The 24960-nt window shown below is 31.1% G+C and overlaps 1 protein-coding gene across 3 annotated transcripts in view; it reads left to right on the top strand.

Moving 5' to 3' along the window:
- LOC145270368 (D(1B) dopamine receptor-like) overlaps positions 1 to 24960 on the top strand; it is a 1085834-nt gene that overhangs the window by 409001 nt on the left and 651873 nt on the right. The window lies entirely within an intron of this gene.

Genomic DNA, 24960 nt, shown 5'->3' with positions numbered 1-24960 from the left:
GCACTCAAAAAGTTCCGGGCCTAACAAATAAAACAGCAAGATTGGACTAAATTAAACAGTCAGTATTTTGGAATAAAGCGTTAGCTACAATAGCAAAACTAATAAAGTACAAAACATGCTATCTAAGACACACCAGCCACCTACACACTTATTTATTAACTTAAATGAAATATACTTCACCTACTTAGAAAGCTGCATCAACAAGAAAGGCATTATGAACTATGAGTTGCAGTTTATCAGGTTTGCAAGATATGTAACAAAAAACACACACTCAAATCTTAAGTAAAGTTTTATAACAGTAACGCCTTGTTCACACGGCCATATGAAGTTAAACCTATCACCTGAAAATTAGTTTAGAGAAGATATTAGTCACTTTTGAGTGCAAGTGTCTTCGAAAGATTCTATGGATCAAACTAAGCGGTCGAATTATCAACCAAGACGTAAGAGATCGAGCCAAGTAACAGGTAGTATCATCAATAATCTGCAAACGACGTCTCATTAATCTCACACATACTGTAAGTTTGACCTCAGCGAGAATTAACAGCAATTGTTTCCATAGGCGTATGATAGAAAAAGAAGAGGATGACCAAAAGTACACTTGAGAGAGACAATCGAGACAGGTTTAATGGTAACGGGAAGAAGTTTGGTGGACGCTGTGGAAACTGCGGCAGACTAAAATAGATGGTTCATTTTGTATGCAGCTTACGTCGCAGGACAATAGAGTCCTTAAGTAAACTTTTCTAGTGATACACTTATTCAAACGCGTCTCTAATAATTTGCTGTGTTAAATAGCCATTTATAGAACGTGTACGTATGTGTGTGTATATATATATATATATATATATATATATATATATATATATATATATATATATTATGGCAGTAGAGTTTAGTTTCCTAGAAGTACATCCAATGAAACAACATGTGTCTACTAAAATCTGCTCAATGAGTAAACAGAGCAGGTATATTAAATTTATTCATACAAACATTGATGGCTACATATGTGTATACATGTTTCTGTAATCACCTGTGCTGAGGAGATTACGTGTTCAGGCTAATAGTTACCCTCGAAAACTGACATTTCAAGACACAAAAACATTTCCTTATTTCGTTTACAAAATTAGAATCTTGTCACCTAATATAGGTGGGGGGGTTATGTGTGGGGGAGGATAAGTAAGGTATTTGAATGATCCATTCCTCACAGGCTTTTATCTTTCCATATCTTAACCTCTTATTTTTGTATTCCCTTTTTATATTTTTTCATGCATCTCATCTTTTGGCTTTGCGTTATAAAGTACTTGGGAAATCTGACATTCTCTCTCCTCTGGCTGGTCGTCAAATATTATACATATTTCCGATGGCAACCAGTGCGGAGAAACCGGTATTCCCAATCTATATACACACTTATTTTGAAGTAAAAACACACACACACACACACACACATACATATATATATATTTATATATATATACTCAGGAGTGGATACACACCGTTTGGTATATTTCACTTACACATACGCACCGAAATCTAAATAATAAATATAAAAATAAAATAAATATAAATATAATATCAAGAGAGCTACCGACTTCTGCATGCCTAAATATACATAAATATATGTATAAATATCTATTCTCTGATACATCTGCGGATAGGGATGTATCTATGCCTATGGGTATGTATCTGCATATATGTGTATGTATATATATATATATTTGCTCGTATGTGTATATATATATATATGTTTATCGAAAAGTGAATCCGATTAGTATCTAGATGGCTACACATATATATAAAAAAGTGAAAGTGTCTGTCCGTCTGTGTGTGTCTGTGTGTATGTGTACATTTCCCTACGCAATAACTCTGTCAATTTTTAGTCTACTCACTTGAAATTTAATATACAGGGTATTGAGATTTGGGAAAATCTTTACAATCCATTTTCGGCCAGAAATTTGGCTGTTAAAGGGTCAAAGTTCAACGATTTGTTATTTGAGAACTCTACCAAACTCCTCTGACAATTTTGGGTCTTAACACTTAAAATTTTAGATATAGGTTCCTTGGACATGAATCAAACTTAATAACTTGATTTGAGCCAAAAAACAATAAATTTTAAGGGGTCATAATAGGGGTTAAAGTAAACAAAAATTTGACTTCTGCGGTCTCTACCAAATTACTCAGACAATTTCTGGTCTGAACATTTTAAATTTTACATAAAGGGTATTCAGAGATAGGGCAATCTTTTTAATCAGTATGGGTCAAAAATTTGAGACACCAATATATAAATGTATGTATGTATATATGATTGCATGTCTGCCTCACACTTTCGACAGAGGCGACGAATTTTCACAAGATCAGAATCGTTTTGAAGCTCGACCCTTCAGACAACAAATACCGAAAAATTGGCTAAATCATTAAATTTTTCACCTTCAACTGGGCACTCTTCTACGGGGAGGGGTCGCTTTTTTCACCGTAATTGTCGAAAGGCATCACCTCTTTTCGATCGTCTATGTCACTTCCAGTTTTGCGGTGGTCGTAAAAGCAAAGAAGTCACTTTTTTTACCATTCTTTTCCTCATTTGTGGTAAGGGTTCGAGCCTGCCTTCCTACTACAACTTTTTTTTTACTAAACATACACCTCCAAACACCCGGGCAACGCCGGGCTGAAATGCTAGTATATATATACTCAAAATATTTGCTATTAAATGATTCATTTTGCAGGGGCTTTTTCCGCTATATTTTAAAATGTTCGGATTAAAAAATTTTTTTTATATTATAACGCATTGTTTGAATTTTTGCTGAATTAATAAATATTATAATTTATTTAATTTTTTGTTCATTTTTTCTTTAATTTTTTTTTTCAATCATTAATCTTTTTTTTTATTCTGAAATTGCTCTATCCTTGATTTTTGTAGTTTCTTTGTAATTTCAAAATGATATTCATCTTTACTTTGGTAATTTTATACTATATAAACACACACACTCACGCACACACACATACATACATATACATACATATATATATATATATATATATATATATATATATATATATATATATATATCCCGTCTCCACAACCACAGGAACTCTATCAATAATTGAAAACCTGCCGAGTAGAAAAGATTGGAAGTCGTTTGTTTGTTAAAAGCGGAAGACGCCCGTTTATCGATAAAAAAAAAATCAAAGTAAAACGTTTCAATCAAACTCACAAATCCAATCAGGAATTTGACGTGAGTTTATTTAAATTATCCACTCGACTAATTCCACCTGTCGACGGCAGAGTGCACGAATCATGTGTCGAGGATCTGGTTTTGTATGTGAAGTGCTTTCGGATGGAGCGCTATTCGGATGGGTAGGTCGTATATCGGGTAAATACATACATGAAAATTTCCGAAAACTAAAATATTCCATGGGTTTTCATATCACGATTCATATCTGTGCTTTTAATAAAAGAGATTCTGAAAATAATTTCTTGGCAGGAAATTGTAACAGTCGTTTAGGGACTGCATGTACATATTGCAAAGTTTATATTCAAACGTAGCGAAACATTATTATACATTCGATACCTACTGTTAAAAATATGTGTTGTTAAATAATTAGGAATTTAAGCAAGAAAGTTTTTCGTATATATATAGTGGTAGGTTCATTTCACAGTCGGATTTCGGCGCAGTTGCTTGATCTGTGTTGGTTAATAGAAATTCAGTTCGTAGAGTGATTGCCTCGCATGCAAAAGGCTCGGGTTTCGAATCCTGAGTTCGGATGTGTCTAACTGATGAGCCACAAATGAGGGTGACACTCGAGTCTTGGACTTCCGGTCCGTTGACGTCTTGTGGGCTGCGACGTTGTTTGGCTGTGGAATTTATTTAGTTACTAGCAAAAGTACCCGTCGTTGACTGGGTTCAAAAACAGCCTACAGAAAATGGACTCTGATTTATAAAAGTATGATAGGTTATGAAAAGGAAAGGTTGTAAAGAGATAGCTTCGAATTTGTGGGTATCAAAACCAAAGCAAAATATGATGAAAGTAAAAATAAAAGAGATAAACCCCATAAGTTATTATACCATACATGTTCACACTAAAACACCTATCACAATATTCTGTGGATCTATATTAAAAAACCTTGTTAAACTTTGTGACATATTTCCATTCTATGGAGGTCAGGTGCGAACGAACACCCCATAATTTTATTATACCATATTTCTTAAAACTGAAACATAATTATCAAAGTATACGTACGCAGATAGATATAAAAAGTCTGTATTAAAGTTTGTGCCTATTTCTATTCTATGGAGGCCAGGCGCGAACGCAGACCTCACAATTTTATCATACCATCCTTATTTAAGTTAAAACATACTTATCACAGTATTATTATGTACATCTATATCAAAAAAAATTGTAAACGTTTTTTTTACTTTTTAAATTTTTTATTTCCATACACACTGGACCAGGCGCGAACGCAGACCTCACAATTTTAATGAACCACCGTTCTGCCAGATCAAAATACCCATTCCTGTGTCTCAATACATCTTCTATCATTATATGTAATCAGTTTTTTAAAATGGTCAACCATATAGGAGCCTATTCGTGACCAGACACACGCACGCACACACACACACACACACACACACACACACACACACACACACAGACATTCAGCTTTATATTATATTATATTATATATATATATATATATATATATTTCTGTGGGAATATGATTTTTCAATTATATTTTTCCTTTTTTATACTAATCCTTAATTTATCACACTCAATGTAATTACAGAGCAAATAACAAACAATTACAGAGCATATAACAAACAATTACAGAGCATATAACAAACAATTACAGAGCATATAACAAACAAATGACAAAAGTCAAAATTTCATGATGTTGACGATCTTATAATTTATTACTTTAATTACGTTAACGTTTACAATTCTTGACAGCAACTGTTTCGTAGCGCAAAATCATTTACTTAGTATATCAATCAATGAATCAATTCTGTCCTAAACTAATCGGAAGAAATAGCAACTATTAATCCATTAAAAGAAAATGTAATGCATATGAGCATGATTACAAAATCCAAAATTTGGAGAGAATCTACAATTCCCTTTTATTTTATCTTTTATGACGCCATTTTGAATTTGCAAGTAAAGTAAGTAAAATTTAAATTTCCGTATTAATAAATTGTGTTCATTTTGATATACACTGCTAAAATACGTCAGTTAGTATTTTAACGGTTTATAATTAATAATTAATATATATATACATATATATATATATGTATATATATATATATATATATATTGTATTTTAGATTATATCGATTGTTGATTTTATCTAAATGTTATATTTGTATACAATTCAGTTGGTTTTTTTACCAATTTATATAAATTTACTATTACATCTACATAGTATTACGCCTGTCGCTTCGATCGTTATCATTGTATTCTTAAACATAGTTTAAAATAAAAATGGAACATTCCGTATCGCACCAACCAGTATGAGTTATAACCATTGTGAGTTATAACCATTGTGAGTTATAACCATTATGAGTTATAACCATTGTGAGTTATAACCATTGTGAGTTATAACCATTATGAGTTATAACCATTGTCAGTTATAACCATTGTGAGTTATAACCATTATGAGTTATAACCATTATGAGTTATAACCATTATGAGTTATAACCATTGTGAGTTATAATCATTGTGAGTTATAACCATTGTGAGTTATAACCATTATGAGTTATAACCATTATGGGTTATAACCATTGTCAGTTATAATCATTGTGAGTTATAATCATTATGAGTTATAACCACTGTGAGTTATAACCATTATGAGTTATAACCATTGTGAGTTATAACCATTGTGAGTTATAACCATTGTGAGTTATAACCATTATGAGTTATAACCATTGTGAATTATAACCATTGTGAGTTATAACCATTATGAGTTATAACCATTATGAGTTATAACCACTGTGAGTTATAACCATTATGAGTTATAACCATTATGAGTTATAACCATTGTCAGTTATAACCATTGTGAGTTATAACCATTATGAGTTATAACCATTATGAGTTATAACCATTATGAGTTATAACCATTGTGAGTTATAACCATTATGAGTTATAACCAGTGAGTTTTAACCATTGTGAGTTATAACCATTGTGAGTTATAACCATTATGAGTTATAACCATTATGAGTTATAACCATTGTGAGTTATAATCATTATGAGTTATAACCATTATGAGTTATAACCATTATGAGTTATAACCGTTGTGAGTTATAATCATTGTGAGTTATAACCATTATGAGTTATAACCATTGTGAGTTATAACCATTATGAGTTATAACCATTATGAGTTATAACCATTGTGAGTTATAACCATTGTGAGTTATAACCATTATGAGTTATAATCATTGTGAGTTATAACCATTATGAGTTATAACCATTGTGAGTTATAACCATTGTGAGTTATAATCATTGTGAGTTATAACCATTATGAGTTATAACCATTGTGAGTTATAACTATTGTGAGTTATAATCATTGTGAGTTATAACCATTATGAGTTATAACCATTATGAGTTATAACCATTATGAGTTATAACCATTGTGAGTTATAATCATTGTGAGTTATAACCATTGTGAGTTATAACCGTTATGAGTTATAACCATTATGGGTTATAACCATTGTCAGTTATAATCATTGTGAGTTATAATCATTATGAGTTATAACCACTGTGAGTTATAACCATTATGAGTTATAACCATTGTGAGTTATAACCATTGTGAGTTATAACCATTGTGAGTTATAACCATTATGAGTTATAACCATTGTGAATTATAACCATTGTGAGTTATAACCATTATGAGTTATAACCATTATGAGTTATAACCACTGTGAGTTATAACCATTATGAGTTATAACCATTGTCAGTTATAACCATTGTGAGTTATAACCATTATGAGTTATAACCATTATGAGTTATAACCATTATGAGTTATAACCATTGTGAGTTATAACCATTATGAGTTATAACCAGTGAGTTATAACCATTGTGAGTTATAACCATTGTGAGTTATAACCATTATGAGTTATAACCATTATGAGTTATAACCATTGTGAGTTATAATCATTATGAGTTATAACCATTATGAGTTATAACCATTATGAGTTATAACCATTGTGAGTTATAATCATTGTGAGTTATAACCATTATGAGTTATAACCATTGTGAGTTATAACCATTATGAGTTATAACCATTGTGAGTTATAACCATTATGAGTTATAACCATTGTGAGTTATAACCATTGTGAGTTATAATCATTGTGAGTTATAACCATTATGAGTTATAACCATTGTGAGTTATAACTATTGTGAGTTATAATCATTGTGAGTTATAACCATTATGAGTTATAACCATTATGAGTTTTAACCATTGTGAGTTATAACCATTGTGAGTTATAACCATTATGAGTTATAACCATTATGAGTTATAACCATTGTGAGTTATAACCATTGTGAGTTATAACCATTGTGAGTTATAACCATTATGAATTTTCTTATGAAAATGGAATATTGCCAGCCAGTCTAGTGGATACAGATCAGAATACTTATAAAATATTTATCGCCAGTCAGTGTATGCTAGGTACAAATCATAATACTTATAAGTTCTTCATCACCAGCCAGTGTCTGGTAGGTACAGATCACAATACTCATAATCATTTTATCCTAACTAATGTCTGGTGGATGCAGCTGACATTATTATAAGGAATTTATCGCCAGCCAGTTTATGGTGGGTACAATCAAAATATTAATAAGTAATTTATAGTCAGCCAGTATTCAGTCGGTGTAAGGTTCAATAATAAGTTAGATATCGTTAGCCAGTTTCTAGTCGGTGCAGATCCAAATACTAATGTTATTTCTCGCCAGCTAGTGTCTTCTATTTTTTGTAATATTGTATCTCCAGTAGTTTTCCATATTAATCCATTTTCTGGTTGGATCAAATATTACTGATTATTCCATTGAAGGACATTCTATTTTTTATGATGATGTTTTTAACTACTGTGAAATTTCCATGGGTTTAACTAGTAAATTATACTTATTTTATTTTAACTTAATTATTTTTCAGTAATCTTACTTAATTGTAATAAAAATTTCCTTTTATCGCAATTTGTTTAAAACAGTTAAATGTCAATAATTCACTTTTATATTTAAATGAGTTATTTCTCTTTATCAAACCTAGTTTTATATTAAACTATTTTTTATAAAAGACTTTATAACCATTTTTATTTTAATGGATTGATTGCTACTATTTAGCTGCTTTTCGGATAAGTCGTCATATGTACATGACATGAATTCATCAGAGCACATTCTATTAAAGTACTTGGAAAACAGATGCAATATTGCGGAAATGCCACAGAAGTTGGAGCATGTTAGATTGGAAACTATCTTGGACTCTGTCTAAGAGGGAGAGACTAGTGATGTAGGAGTGCCTTCAATAAGCTTTTAGTCTTTTTGTACAGACAATTACAATAAAATTCACTATGTTATTGCTATACATCTTCTAAGATGAGTGACCAATTTTTATGATTTCAGGTTCAAATGAACAGCTACAGCAGGAATTGAAATAAACACTTCTAAAGCTTGATTTGATTTGATGATTTTCAAAAATGCAATCTAGATATGAGGATACTTTAGAAGAACAATATGCAATAAAATACTGTTTTTGCCTTGGAAAAAATGCCACAAAAACGTATGGAATGCTTCAGGCTAATTTTGGACCATCTTACATAAATCGAGCATTAGTTTTTGAGTGGCGTAAGAGATTCAAGGAAGGCAGGGAGACTTTAAGGGATGATGAGAGGTGTGGAAGCAATAAGGAAGTTAGAATATCGGAGTTGTTTGGCCAAATAACGGTTTCTGTGGATAAAGACCGCGTTTCTATAGAAACAATAAGTGCGCAGTTTGATGTCAGTGTGGGAACTGTACAGGTAATTATTCACGAGAAACTGAAGGTGTGGAAGACTTGCATGAGTACACCAGTCCACAACTTCACCCTTGTCACAGACGATTTTATCAAGATTGGCGTCAAGACAGTTCCTCACCCTCCTTATAGTCCAGAACTTGCCCCCCCCTGTGATTTTGGTTATTCAATAAGCTCAAGGGAAACTGAGATGTTGTCGTTATGAGGCAATTAATGAGAGGAAAGATGCTATGACCGTCGGGTTATTAATACTCACACAAGAGGGTTTTCATGGGATCTTTCAGAAGTTATTGGAATAGTACGAGTCCATTGCAGCTGGAGGAGATTACTTCGAAGGGGACTAGAGTTTTATGTGTGTACTATCAATGAAAGTGCCCGCGTGTAAAACGTCTGGAAAAAACTTATAGAATGCACCTCGTAGATGCGTAGTACACGTTTTACGTTTGTGAATGTCAAAACGAAGAAATCTTAACGATGCGCTTTCATGTAGGATGTTATATGACATGGCAATCGGTCGTTGAGAAAGTTTTGGTTATCTTTAAGAGAAAGAAACTTAGTTTATTAGCGTTAAATATTACCATCATATACCGCCTACAGACTGAGGATCGTATTTTAGGGTCTGTGTCATGGCTTTAGATGTTTGTACGGTAGTTTTATTCTCATATTATATATATATACTAGCAGATAAGCCCGGCTTTGCTCAGTCCCTATGTACTGTTCATAACTCTCTGTGCATATATATATATATATATATATATATATATATATATATATATATATATATATATATATATATATATATATAAACGTCTAACTCATGTCCAGATAGCCTACATCTAAAATTTCAATTGTTTAGACCCAAAATTCACGAAGGAGTTTGGTAGAGTCTGCAAAGGTTAACTCGTTCAACTTTGACCTCTTAACATCCAAATAATCGCCCAGATTATAACTAATTAAAAGGCTTGATGCATATCTGAATACATTTTATGTAAAAAGTTTCAAATTTTTAGACCGAAAATTGGCTGAATAGTTTGCTAGAGACCGCAAAGGTCAATTTCTTTAACTTTGACACGTTGGCAGCCAAAATTTCGGCTCATAATGGATTAAAAAGCTCGCGTTATGCTTGAATATACTTTATGTAAAATTTCCAATGCTTAGACCAAAATTTGGCTGAGTAATTTTGTAGAGACCACAGAGATCAACTTTCTATTAACTTTGACCCCCATTTTGACCTCTTAACAGTTATTGTTTTGGGCTCCAATCAGATGAAAAATTTTATCCTTGTCTAAATAGCCTACATCTAAAATTTAAAGTGGTCAGACCCAAAATTGGCTGAGGAGTTTGCTAGCGTTTTAAAAGGTAAAATCGTTGAACTTTGACCCCTTGAAAGCTAAATATCTGGTCGAAAACCGAGTAAAAATATTTTTCCAAATCTCAATACCCCTTATGTAAAGTTTCGAGTCTGTACTGGAAATTGACAGAGTAGTTTGGTAGGGAAATGTACACACACAGACACAGAGAGAGACAATTTCACTTATATATATATATATATATATATAACAATGAAATTCAATTTCCCGAATTTAGCAGCATAATTTACTATGATTTTTTAGTGCTTTTTCGTTTTATTTTTTATTAAATACATATTTAAAGTTCAGCAGCAACAAATCGTATTTTAATAATAATAATAATCTTTTCATTTCTTTTTATGAAAAGAAATAGCCCCACGTCAGATTCTTATACGGGCAAAACATTTTTATTATTTGAATATTTCTGGCTACTGTTATCAGCTTTAATGTTATCAGAACGTTTGGGTCGATGTAACCTCTGGCATTCTTCAAGTCGAAAACATTATGTCAAACTGAATGATCAATATGGTGTTTTGAACCGAACCAGATATAAATTAACCTTTGAAAAATTATTTTCTTTTTAGTTAATATCGTTAGTAGTGAGAAGTGAACTTTCATTTTCAGAATACAGTTACGTAGAAGTGATTTTTTTTTTTTGCAAATTTTCATCCGTTGCGCGACGTGCCTGTAAAATGTTTAGTTTGAAATTTTTTATAGGTCCATGCGTGCGACATAAATATTCACAAGTTTCTTAATATGCACCTAAAGAAGGTCGAATATTAAATTGAATAAGATTTGAATTAAATTGAAAGCACAATACGAAAATTAATGTGCATATTAAAAAGTAAATATCGTGGGAAGGATGGGACGCGTTAAATCACGTCTCTCACATTAGCGGCTGTCAATATGGCGCGCAGTGACTCGCAAGTATTCGAATAATAAACAACGCAAGGGAAAACACAAGACTTCAACATATTCTTCACTCTGGGAGCGTGTGTGATACTATCGACCTTCGTTAACAGCCACACTGATCTATGATATTATGTGCGACAGGTTATAAATTCATTTTCCCATCTCTTACGAACCACAACCTACTTTCTACTGTCCAAAACTTGAAAATGTTATCAACTGCTGCGAACAGGAAACTGTCCGTAAACTGTCTCAAAACTCACTACCATTTCTAAAATTTCCTGTAAATTGACCTCTATGTTAGTTGCTTTGTTCTAGTTACCATTTGATTAACAAACCATATTTCAGATTGCCTTCGTGTGCGTTCGTGAACTACTTCTTTCTATTGAATTTCTACTAACCCTCCTTCTTGCACGTTTGCTCGTTAACTATTTCCTATTTTTATTATAGTTTTTTTTCTTTGTTTTTGTTTCTTTTCTTAACATTTTTCATTTGAGTGGCGTTCATGGTATCGCAACGTTAAATGAAACTAAATTATTTTATTTTTAATAATTGAATTTCGGAAAAAAATCACCTTTTCAGTTTTTTTTTATCTCATTTACAAGAATAATATCTGCCATTCGTCAAATAATAAACAAAATCTCCTCAACTATTTACGATTTTGTTTTGTAAAAATACCAGTTTAAAGTTTTGTTTATGTTTTTAAATTTGGATTTTCGTCTTTCCAGAAAAAATCGTCGGTAAATTCTAAACCCAAACGGTGTACTGATTTAAAGAAGTGCGAGAAATTATAAAGTTAGCACAAATATTCTGTGACGTTAAGCTGAGGAGTTTTAAAAAGTACTTTCGGGTATTATATGTTATCTAAATCCATACGCACGCTAGTAGCATACTCAAACACACACATGCCTATAACAACAATACTATTTTTTCAAAAATACTTTCAGGTATTATATGTTATCTAAATCCATACGCACGCTAGTAGCATACTCAAACACACACATGCCTATAACAACAATACTATTTTCTCAAAAGTACTTTCAGGTATTATATGTTATCTAAATCCATACGCACGCTAGTAGCATACTCAAACACACACATGCCTATAACAACAATACTATTTTTTCAAAAATACTTTCAGGTATTATATGTTATCTAAATCCATGCGCACGCTAGTAGCATACTCAAACACACACATGCCTATAACAACAATACTATTTTTTCACACTCAAGTTTTGAACGATTCAAGTTTTTACTTTTTCTGAAGATGCAAACTGTACCGAGTCACCGCTTTATTGGTTTTAAGATAATTATGTTGTTTTGCCGCTTACGGCCTAAAAAAAACACATTCGCGCCGGTCGTTCGTCGTCTCCGGAGTTAATTCAAATTAACGCACTAGAAAAGTAGATTGATTCAAATTTAGAAGTTTTACTATTTAGTACTTGGTTCATGCTGATAACGGAAATTATGAAAATATATGAGGAATCTATTTATTGATGAACGCATACAACGATACATAAAATAACGAACTGATCTAAAAATAGTAATCCAAATCGCCCCAAGGACGATCCTTCATTTGTTACAGACAAAAGTGGAATTTTGTGGCTTTAGTGAAGCATAATAAAATATACAGCATAATCGCGTTGACACACCGATTTTCGTCAGATTATATTTTTACATAGGCATCACCACTTATCAAGGCCAAGAAGCCACTCGATGATGAGCGTTGAAGAGTGTGCAGTAGAAATTGGGCAATATTGTAATCATTAATAATGGAAATTCGGTAAATTTGTTAATTTATATGGAACGGCTCATCAAAAACTTGTTTACGTTAGACTTGAAGGCAATCATATTTTAGTCAGTCGGAAAGCAGGAAAACGGAAGACAATTCCATAGGCGTGCAGTTCTAGGAAAGCGGCTTTGCTCATGGAATCTACGTTTAGGTTTAGGCACAGATAAAGAGTGGGGGAAATCAGTGATATTGTTTTCTGCTAGACGGGTGTTTCTTGTGAAAGTTTGGTGGGGGGACCATAAATTGAAGCTCAGCCGAGCACTTGCCATGAAAATAACGATAAAGCAGAGAAAAACTCGCAACATCTCTTCTGTGAGAAAAGGGTGGCAGGGAAAAGAAAAGGACATCCCCTAAGAGGCTACGAAGTCTATTTTGAACTCTATCAAGGCAGGGTAAGTCCTTTCTAGTAACCCCTGCCGAAATGTGGCAACAGTATTCCATACTCCATCCTTGAACGTACCTGGCTCTTATGTAGATAGATAATTGCATCAGCAGTTAGATATCTACTGGATCAATAGAAGGATCCCACCATTTTTCTAGCTGCCTTGGCAACGGATTCAATGTATGTGTTCCATTTAAGATCAGGAGTAATGGTCAAGCCCAGAAGCTTGTCAAAACATGAGGCCTCCCCAAGACGAGATACATTTATTTCAATTGATGTCAGATGGGGATCAGAGTGTTGATGATGTAAAGATATCACCGAAGTTAAGCAACTTTTAGCCTGGTTAGTACCAAATAGGTGACCATTTGGTAATTATAGGCGCTGTTTGTGCTCTCCGTTTATCTGGGAGGTGTGGGTGGTTGGAAATTACGCACCTCCTGCCACAAAAAAAAAATTCACGCGCAGGCACCATTACGGTGGGTATCCATAGTCTATCGAAGATTGAAAGAGCCCCTCTCTCTCTCTTTCTAATAAAAATAACATGTATTTTTTACGTCTGATTTCCAAAGAATATTTATAACAAATATTATACTGCATAACAAAGAAAAAGACAGAAAAATTTAAATACTTTATTTAGTTGTGAGACAATAGCAAAGTTTGTTTACAAATAGTAAGTGTTACTTACAATGCATGTAACTTGAATACACACTTAACTGCGTACTCCTCGCGCATTTTATACTTCCACGAAAGCATGTTGGACAGGCTATGTTACAACACTCCGCCTCAAATTTTTTATGTCTGTTAGACATAGTCTTGTCTTTTTGATATACATTTCTATAATTTCCGTTTTGGACACGTTTTTTTTTTTTTTACTCGTCCGTTTCTTTTGTATTGTTGAGGCATGAGTAGCTGAGACATATGTTATATGAATAACATACAAATGTTATTTCCGTCGTTCGTTTATGCCAAACGCATGTCTTTTTTATTTGGTTGATATGTCCTCCTACTTTTCATTTTGACTGTTTTTTTTAATGTACATCATATTCCCAATTGGTCTTTCGATTGCGCCGTCTGTTTATGTTGCTTTTTTGAAATAATTTTAGAAATGTTTTTTCGCCTGAACTATAAGTTTTATTCAAGCTAATATTTCTTTTCTAAGTTAACTGCGTACTCCTCGCGCATTTAATACTTCCAGGAAAGCATGTTGGACAGGCTATGTTACAACAATATTCTTGTCTTTTTGATATATATTTCTATAATTTCCGTCTGGACATGTCTTTTTCTTTTTTTTTACTCGTCCGTTTCTTTTGTATTGTTGAGACATGAGTAGCTGAGACATATGTTATACGAATAACATACAAATGTTATTTCCGTTGTTCGTTTATGCCAAACGCATGTCTTTTTTATTTGGTTAAAATAAAAATAAAAAACATATAAAATGAAAAAATAAAAATAAAAAAAACATAAAATAAAAATATAAAAATAAAAAAAACATAAAATAAAAATATAAAATTAAAAAACATATAAAATAAAAATATAAAAATAAAAAAAATATAAATAAAAATAAAAAAAGGTAAAAATAACAGGAAAACAAAAAGTCTCACACATTCCATAGATATTAGTTGGGCTCTGGGTGCGTGTGTTATACCATGGTCTAAAACGACCCTCTAAAAGCTTCATATCTTAGTCTACTTTAAATTTTGACTGTTTTTTTTTTAATGCACATCATATTCCCAATTGGTCTTTCGATTGCGCCGTCTGTTAATGTTGCTTTTTCGAAATAATTTTAGAAATGTTTTTTCGCCTGAACTATAAGTTTTATTGAAGCTAATATTTTTTTTCTAAGGTTACGTTTCAAATGGATCCATTTATCCAAAACCGAATGTATAACAGAGCCGCTGACGCGTATATAGCAGAAACACGTTTGTAAATAACCAAGCGGTGTCGCCAGATGACGTCACAGCGGACGAAGAGGAAAGAAAAAAGCTGAAAGAGAAAACGAATCACGTGGGCGAGCGATTTGGAAGCACGTGTGAGGGCGAGAGAAACTTTTAAAACCAGATGCAATCTGGACTTTGAATAACAACAACAACAACAAAAAATAGCCGGGCAGCTTTGCGGCGATCTGTAAAGATAGCAGCAGAAATGAAAGTAAAGGCTTGAATAAAAAAAAAACAGCGAGGTGTAGAATATATTGGCGAAAGAGATTTAAAAACCTTGCGTGCCGGCGACTGGACTTGAGCAGACGTTTCAATGCTGAAGAAGAAAAGAAAACACGTTTTCCACAGCAGAGTTTCGTTAAACACATGAAGAACTAAGAGACTTGTAAAACCAAGATGCAGGAGTAGTTTAGAAAGTACCATGAAGAAATGCCTTTTATTTAAAAAAAATACTTAGTTGTATTTCTCTCCTTTGTTTCTTTGCGAGATTTTCATGCACAGCGTCGGATCCGTGTTAACTTGAAACGTGCTAAAATGTAACTAACACGTTATAAACGTGATAAAATGTAAGTAACACGTTATAAACGTGTTAAAATGTAACTAACACGTTATAAACGTGCTAAAATGTAACTAACACGTTATAAACATGTTAAAATGTAACTAACACGTTATAAAGGTGTTAAAATGTAACTAACACGTTATAAACGTGCTAAAATGCAACTAACACGTTATAAACGTGCTAAAATATAACTAACACGTTACAAACGTGTTAAAATGTAACTAACAGGTTATAAAGGTGTTAAAATGTAACTAAAACGTTATAAACGTGCTAAAATGCAACTAACACGTTATAAACGTGTTAAAATGTAACTAACACGTTATAAACGTGCTAAAATGTAATTAACACGTTATGAAGGTGCTTTTCGAACGAAAATTAAAACTCAAGCTGTCATGTTCGGGTTAGTGTTACTATTTGTGGTTATTTGATAAACAGATATACATTTTTCGTGCAAATATTTATATTTTTCCTCGCAAATATTAGAGGTAATCTTTCTTTCTCTATTTGGGAATAGTTTTTTTTTTAATTTTTCCGCCGGAAGTAAACTCCTCGAAAAATGTTAGATCATTTTAGTTTACCTTTATATTAGTTATGTTAGAAAACTCACAAAAACCATTGCCCGGTCTTAAAATACGCAAAATATTATGTTTTAATTCATGTACATGTGAGTATTATGTTTCTTTTTTCTAAACAGTTCCCTTCCAGTAAGTAAAAATAAAACTCGTGCTGAGAGCGAAACCAAAACAAATATTTTTTTTCTATAACTATTTATTCTTCACATAAGGAATATGTCATGTGAACCATTCACGCATGCGCATTCGTGAAACAGAAAACAGTTTTTCAATCTTGACTCTTTAGTAGCACTTTTACCGAATAAAAACTGATTAAAAATATTTCCACATTTCTAAATACCTTATATACGAAATTTCAAGTCTTCAGATAAAGAATTCATGGAGTAAATTGTTGAGACTTGTTCTCGCTAACACATTCTCTTATTTATAGATATATAGATGGTACTCTTAAAATATGAATATTTGATATAAAGCTATTGCAGTAAAGTTTCTTAACCCCAAAATGTTTGCAATTATTCCATGTTAGTTGATGCGCGCATGTATTTCATCGCGTCTGCCCGTTTTGAACCGGAAGTCATCATTTTCCTCAATTATCTGTTCGAGCTACTTAAGTTTTTAGAGGAAACCCCAAATTTTTCCAGATTCAGTTTAAACTTAAGTTGTTTTATATTTATGGACACTTTGATTACGTGTTGCACATGCTATTCACGATTTTTTTTCGTTTATTCATTAAAATATTATCTAAATAAGTCAATATCTCTGGATTGTTAGCCAATTCCATACTGGAGTCGTTTTATTTGAAACAATCGTTTATATGTAATTATAGTTTATGATTCCACATACTTTTCTTCAACTGCAATTTGAAATTAAAAAAAAATGTCCACCATCTAATTTCGCATAACATTTCTTCTGTTCTTTGCAGGGGATGATTTATTTATTTTAAACAATCGTTTAACCTGATAAAATAATCAGCGCAAATTCTGTTTTATTATTATTTTTCTTTACATACACAAGACATGCTTCCAACCGGTTGTAGTGCGTTTTGTTTTTTACACCATGTATTTTCAGTCGTTTTTGTATTAATTATTCCTACCGATGGATAGGATAATGGCGTTTAACTCCGAAAACTAGTGTCCCGGTTTCTTTCAACTCGATATTTTTTTTAACTTTATAATAAGATTAAAGTTCTGAAATTGAATTTTTTTTCAACTGTTTTAGCTAGTCTGAAATTTTTGTATTACCATCTAGTTTATTGAAATGTTAAATAGATCGAATTCTTCCATCCAGTTTGTTTCAAATGAATTATACGAATTTCGCACGATAAACTTTAATGTTTTTCTTTTCCATTAAAGCAACTGTCACCAATAAAGTAACATTTGTAACCGATAATGTCCCTTGCATTTTTTTTATCAGTTAGTGTTTATTTCCTCTAATTTTTTTTCAAGCCTCGGCATTAATAATGGTCAAGTCACATTCAGTGTCTACCTGCAATATTATTTCTTGCCATTTTATATCATATTATCGATATCATTTCATATCATATTATCGACATCATATTGTTTCTTGTTATTTAAATATTATATTTTTTTTGAAATTTATCATTTTTTATTTATTCAACTGTTTTTATAATTTTGTTTACTTTTCGGCGTTTTTATTTTATCCTTACGTTTTTTTTATTTTTTGCTTTGCGCATACAGTCTAAGAATTTATGTCATTTTGGATCCACAAAATTTTTTTTGTTTTTAAAGGAAAGTTTTCATATGAAGGTTACTCTCCACAACTGTAACACTTATCAAGTTTTTTGTTATTTATTGCTTTGTTCTTTATTGCGTAAATAATTGTTAAGTCATGCCCCCCTCTGACATTTATGTTGTCACTTCTCAAAGTTTGAATGTTTTTGAATTTTTCTGTTAGATTTTGGAGAGTAATATTTTCATTCTGCTACATCTTTCTTATACACCAAGCCTTCACGTTTTCTCATGCCTTGTATGCATATAGGACATTTAAACATGACAGACGTTACTCGACAGTGACTATATTAAAAGTGCATTTAACTCCATAACTTCCAATTATAAGAAAATTATATTTATATGAACAAAATTCCATATTAAAGCACACCCTAGTTTGTTCTGAGATTTTAATTGACATGTATATAAACTTCAGCTATAGAAACAAGTTCACAAGTTCATATGACATTGTTTATCTTGCCACAACCCGACTCTGTGTGTGTATGTTTGTACGTGTGTATATGTTTGTACGTTTCTTCGTTTGTTTGTACGTTTTCGTGTTTTCTTCTAGTTTCTTCCTTCTATTTTTTTTTTTGCTTTACATCCAAATATGTTTTCACAGATTTTTTTCAAAATCGTTCTAAATTCCCTGCAGAGCCAAACATTCGTGATGATGCATAGATGAATACAAGAGAAGTAAAAACCGCAGAAACTTTGGAAAAAGTGCTTGATCCATAGAACTATACCTTCGATGTATATAAAAAAGACAATACGGAAAATTGAAAAAATAAAGATGTATTACTAAACTTTCTGTTGTTTTAACAACAACTGCTTTAACACACACACACACACACACACACACACACACACACACACACACATATATATATATATATATATATATATATATATATATATATATATATACTGGAGCGGTAGAACGATCCCACCATCTTTCCAGCCGCCTTCGCAATGGATTTGATGTACGCGTTCCATCTAATATCACGTGGAACGATCAGACTTAGAAGCGTGTCAAAGCTTTGTATATATATAATTTTACACGAATTCTCATTCGCTTATTTTTACTCGTATATATATATATATATATATATATATATATATACATATATATATATATGCATTTATATGTATATACATATTATATATATATATAAATATATATAAATATATATATTGGTTGTTTTAGTCTTAATGTTGAACTCTTAATCAAATATATATATATATATATATATATATATATATATATATATTTGATTAAGAGTTCAACATTAAGACTAAAACAACCAACCGTATATAAGGAAAAGTCCACTGTAATGTTGAACTCTTAATCAAATATATACCTTCGTGCTCTTATATATTTGCACCAATTGGCTATATACCTATATCCATCTGATCGACTTTTTCCTCAAAATATTTCTTAAAGAACTAATCGCATGAATTGTTTCGCTATTTATATTCCTATGTTTTTATATTTTATGACTAAAATATAACTCTTAGAATCTTTAGCTTCATCTTATGTTAGCAAAGGTATAGAAGCGTTAATATCTAGCATTCCTATCTAATTATTTTGATAACAATTTTAATCCGATGAGAAGAATAAGCATTATTTGAAACTCCGCGGATTAAGGTTTTCCTTACACACCAGTTTTGGAGTATTCTGCCGAATAATAAAAAACTCATTGTAAACTTCTATATTACAGATTTGTTCTTACCAATATATATATATATATATATATATATATATATGTGTGTGTGTGTGTGTATGTATATATATGTGTGTGTGTGTATGTATATATCTATATATATATGAGAAAAATTGTAATAGTATTCCGACGAAATAAAGAAATAAAAAAGAGCCAACCAAGTGATGTGTTCATCATTTATTTTTAAAGCACTATATAAGTACTGTACAGTGAAAACGTTATATATATATTATACAGACATATATGTGTGTGTGTGTGTGTGTAAGAGTGTGTGTGTGTGTGTATGTGTTATGTAGCGAGGTATTATTATATTAATATATATGTAAGGAATGCATATAAGGTACGTGAGTATATAATGAGTTTCTTGTGTCGTGTAGTGTTTTATAATTTTTGTTGTGGATGTATATATAACTCTTTACACATATACATTACACATATACATTGCACATATACATTGCACATATACATTGCACATATACATTACACATATACATTACACATATACATTACACATATAAATACAGTTTCAACAAGAGATGCAACATTTTATAAACAAACAGTTCCTTGCAATAACATCTTTCTGGGGAATTACATCTTGCCAAACAAGAAAACATTACTTTCATTCATCTGAGTCTTTTTTGACAAATCTGCAAACCGCTGCAAAGAATATTCCTTCCAAATAAACGACCAGGAATTTCCAGGTGCATTTTCAGACAACTTTATTTCAAATGTTTTCCCATTGGAAGATTGCACGCATCTTAGATCCTACTTCCCATGTCGTACAGGGCCTTATTCTTTTCTCTAGCATTCCAAATTCCAATATTTATAACATAGTTGTCTTTGTTCAGTCCAACAACCAATAATTTCCTTTTATCCAACGTTTATAATTTCGAAATGTACGGAGTTTTTTTTCAGAGCACAATTAAACCAGTATACTTGACATTTGTATGTTTAACTTTAATTCAATTAATGTAAAAATAATGTGAACAAAATAGCTGTTTCTTTAATAAGACAGGGGCGCTATGGAAATAAATATTTCTGTTTAAAGTAAAATTTAACAATAACACTCGTCTTTCGCAATTTAAACTTTAAATGAAGTTGTGATTTAAAGATAAATTTGGAAAATCAAAAATAGATTCTATACAATGCACTGTTGACTACAATGTATTATGGACTTATCATTGAGACACGGCATATGAAGCCTCCTCCTAGTATCCTGCAGGATATGGATCCAAATAAAACAAACAAGCAATAGATTTGATTTTTAAAATAGGCGATTTCACCGATTCTGAGGACAATAAAATCATGAGAGTTGGAAAATTGATATATATATATATATATATATATATATATATATATATATATATATATATATATATATATATATATATCTTTTAAGTAGGGTTCATATGTGTTTCTATCTAAGTTTAACGTGCCGTCCAGGAAGATTATTTTTATGTTAGCTGATACGTCTGCTTTTAGGCCTAATTTTTTCATTTCCTTGTGTATGATTTTCTTAAAGGTTTCTCCCTTGACTTTGTTGAGTTTTTTATTATAGCTGGTCCGTCATCTCTATATAGGCCAATATCCGTAGTATCGAATATGCTTGTGAGGGTATATAGAATGAATAATCCCACAAGATCTGATGCCTCTGCAGAGTCCCTGGCAGCCATCGCCAAATCAAACGAATTTTTCATTTTAGCTTTTATCCATTGGTTATTGTTATTTATTAGAAGTGATTTTCTACATTTTTTAATGATGTTGATTTCTTCCAAGGATATATCAGTGTATGCCTCGGCAAATTCTAGGGTAATGTTAAAAAGTTCTTCGGATATCGAGGGATTAAAGTCTATGATGTCAAACTGTATAAACGTACATTTTGCTAATTCTACCTATTTCTGGTTTAGTTGGGTTTATCAGACGGGTGCTGGCGTTATTATTAAAGTCCCATTTGTGGTCTTTAAGCAGAATTTATGCCTCTCTAGGTTTCAATTTACCAACTTTATCGCTAATTTTTAATTTATCGGTAATTTGTTTACTTTCAGTATTTATTATATCTATGTAGTCGCATTCGTTTGTGTCTAGTTTTTTGTAGTTTTTTGTAATGTTTTCTGTGATTAGTTTGTTATATTCTTGCTTATCTATTTTATAAAAGGTTCTTGTTTTATTTGCTTTTACAAAGATTTTATTAGAGTTGTTTATGTTTCTAACGATTTTGTGTAGTTTCCGTTGGAAATTGTTAGGTTGATTGTGGAATTCTAAGTTTTTAATTGCGTTTAAAATGTCATAAATGAAGTAGTTATATATATATATATATATATATATATATATATATGTATATATATATATGTGTGTGTGTGTGTGTGTGTGTGTGTGTGTATTTAATAATTTCGAACTCTGTATAAATTATTATTAAAAGTCATATTAAGTTTTAGTCTTAAGAAAGTGTTTATCATAAAGACGCAGTATTCACCATGAACATTTGATTTGAGGCTATTAATGCAGTAATTCGCTTTTTATCAAAGTTTTACGAGCATTTTCGGATTTAATTAAAATTGTTTACCTCGTATAAATAAATATATATATTAATACACTTCTAATATAAACGTATACAGAATTCTGAGTGCAACGAAGTAGAATAATCTATTTACTTTTCTCTTTTAACAGTGAATGCGGAAGGATTTCTTTGATAATGTAAATGTAGGAATATATATTTGAGCATTAACGCAACTTAATAGCAGAGTTGATCAAAATTCGTATTGATTATCAGAATAAAGGCACATTACTTCAAACATAACACCGATCGTGAGTTAATTACATTTAAATATTTTACTGTTTATAAATATTTATTTCCTAGCTATAACACATATTGGTATAGTAAACCTCTCGTACGATAAGCATATATATATATATATATATATATATATATATATATATCACAGATACATTAATCTTGTGGTTTACAGTTTTCTAAAATATTTTGACATGAAACATATTTTATAAGACAATCCCAGCAAAATAAAATAGTTCTGAGCTGTTAAATTCAAAAACCAAGGTGGATTGTCACTTTCATTGGAATACAACGTAGTGGAGCGAAATATATTAATAAATAGAATATTTATTAATAGGATGTTTATTATTATATAAGTATTTAAGAACTTAAATCCTGAATTGATAATATTGACATGAGAAAAAATTTAGAGCCATCTGCAAACTAAGAAAATTATGGCCTTGTGACAAACTTAGGTTAAAACTTTGGAAATAAATCGTAATCCCGGTAGAGATGTGTATTAAAAACTACTAATTTGAACAGGTTAGCCTAGAATTAAACAATGATGATTAAATAATAAATAAAAATAACAACATATTAGAATTTTAATTAGAATTCAATAAAAGCATTAACATTTCTAACGTATGGAGTTACCTCCCTTTCAACATCAAAACTAACAAATAACTGTAAATCAAAATAGATTGGAACGAAAGAAAATAAAAAATGAAAAAATTTTATTTCCAAGTTTTACATGGAATAAAGAGTAACATTAACCCTATTCTCCTTATGGAATAAATTTAAACAACAAACGCTTTTTGAAATTACACAAATGAGTATGCCGATATATTTGTAAATAGACAAAACAAATTCCAGATACGAAACTAACATAGAATCAAAATTATTCGAATTTAGTAAGCAAATCTGAAATCTAAAATTCAACAGTAGAATCACATTATTAGAAATAATTCATCTTTTAAAATAAATGAACTCAAGGATATATGTCAATTTCTTATGAAAGGACGTATCTTCGTCATTGCAAATCCCGCTCTCCCCAAACCATATTGCTAACTAACGTGTCAATCTCCCCATGACATGTATTAACGGTCACCTACTCTCTCTCCCTATAATTCTTTTTCCATAACTGCTTACCATAATTAAACACGGCTATCCAAATTAACTACTTGCCCCTTTCCTTTCCTTCTTTTATTTTTTCTTTCCTTCTCATTGTACATCTATCTCAATTTTTTAACTCATCTCATGTTCTTCTTTTATCCTTCTCTATCTCTCTACTCTTGCCTCTATCTGGGTTGATCTTTTAACCCTCTCACCCCTTATCAACTTTCAATGATTTCACAATTGGCTGCTACTGCTGTTTTGGATTGAAATTTTGTACGTTTTCTAATCTCTTTTTCCTCATTATAATAATATTAATTTTTGTGACGCCCGACAAAATTATCGGATCGTTTACACGATTCGGTAATCAAAACATGTGTAACGAAGCAGGAAAAACGGTAATAAACACACACATACAACTATATATATATATATATATATATATATATATATATATATATATATATATATATATATAGCAAGACTGTTTTAGAGGCAGATATTTTACGCTAACATAAATCATTATTATAAAAATATGTGTTTTTTCCAGAGATTAAATTTTAATTATTTAAATAAAATGTCGGACGTATAGCTTTGCTACTCGCGCGTATATGGCGTAATTTACAGGTCCGACGTTCACAAACTCTACACATTAAATTAGGCTGCAATAAATAGTCGAATGTTACTTTCCAAGTTATTTATTTTGTCTACATGGGACTGTATGCATCCACAATAAAAATATTGTAATGGGGCTAAATTGCACGAACACGGTGGCCATTTGATACGTCAGTTTCGTTTTTGAAATGGCTAAGTCAGTAAATTGATCGTATAATTTTAATTTTTAAACACAACTAGGGTGTCAGTTTCTTTATAATAAATTGCCAAACAAAGCTGAACACAAAATAACCTTAAGTTGCCAAATCAGCAATGAAAAAAATAGAGTGATAAATTAAAAGTTCCCGTCCTCTAAACACACCATATATATATATATATATATATATATATATATATATATATATATATATATATATATGGTTGAGTGTGCATGTGTGTGTATATGTGTGTGTGAGTGTGTGCATCTGAGTATGTCTATATATTCTATATAAAATATATCTGTATATCTTTTATGAAAAT

This window comes from Euprymna scolopes, chromosome 4 (genome assembly GCF_053919585.1).
Source record: "Euprymna scolopes isolate OS-2025 chromosome 4, ASM5391958v1, whole genome shotgun sequence".
In the NCBI taxonomy this organism is placed as follows: domain Eukaryota; kingdom Metazoa; phylum Mollusca; class Cephalopoda; order Sepiida; family Sepiolidae; genus Euprymna; species Euprymna scolopes.
This window is presented reverse-complemented; position numbering and strand designations above follow the sequence as displayed.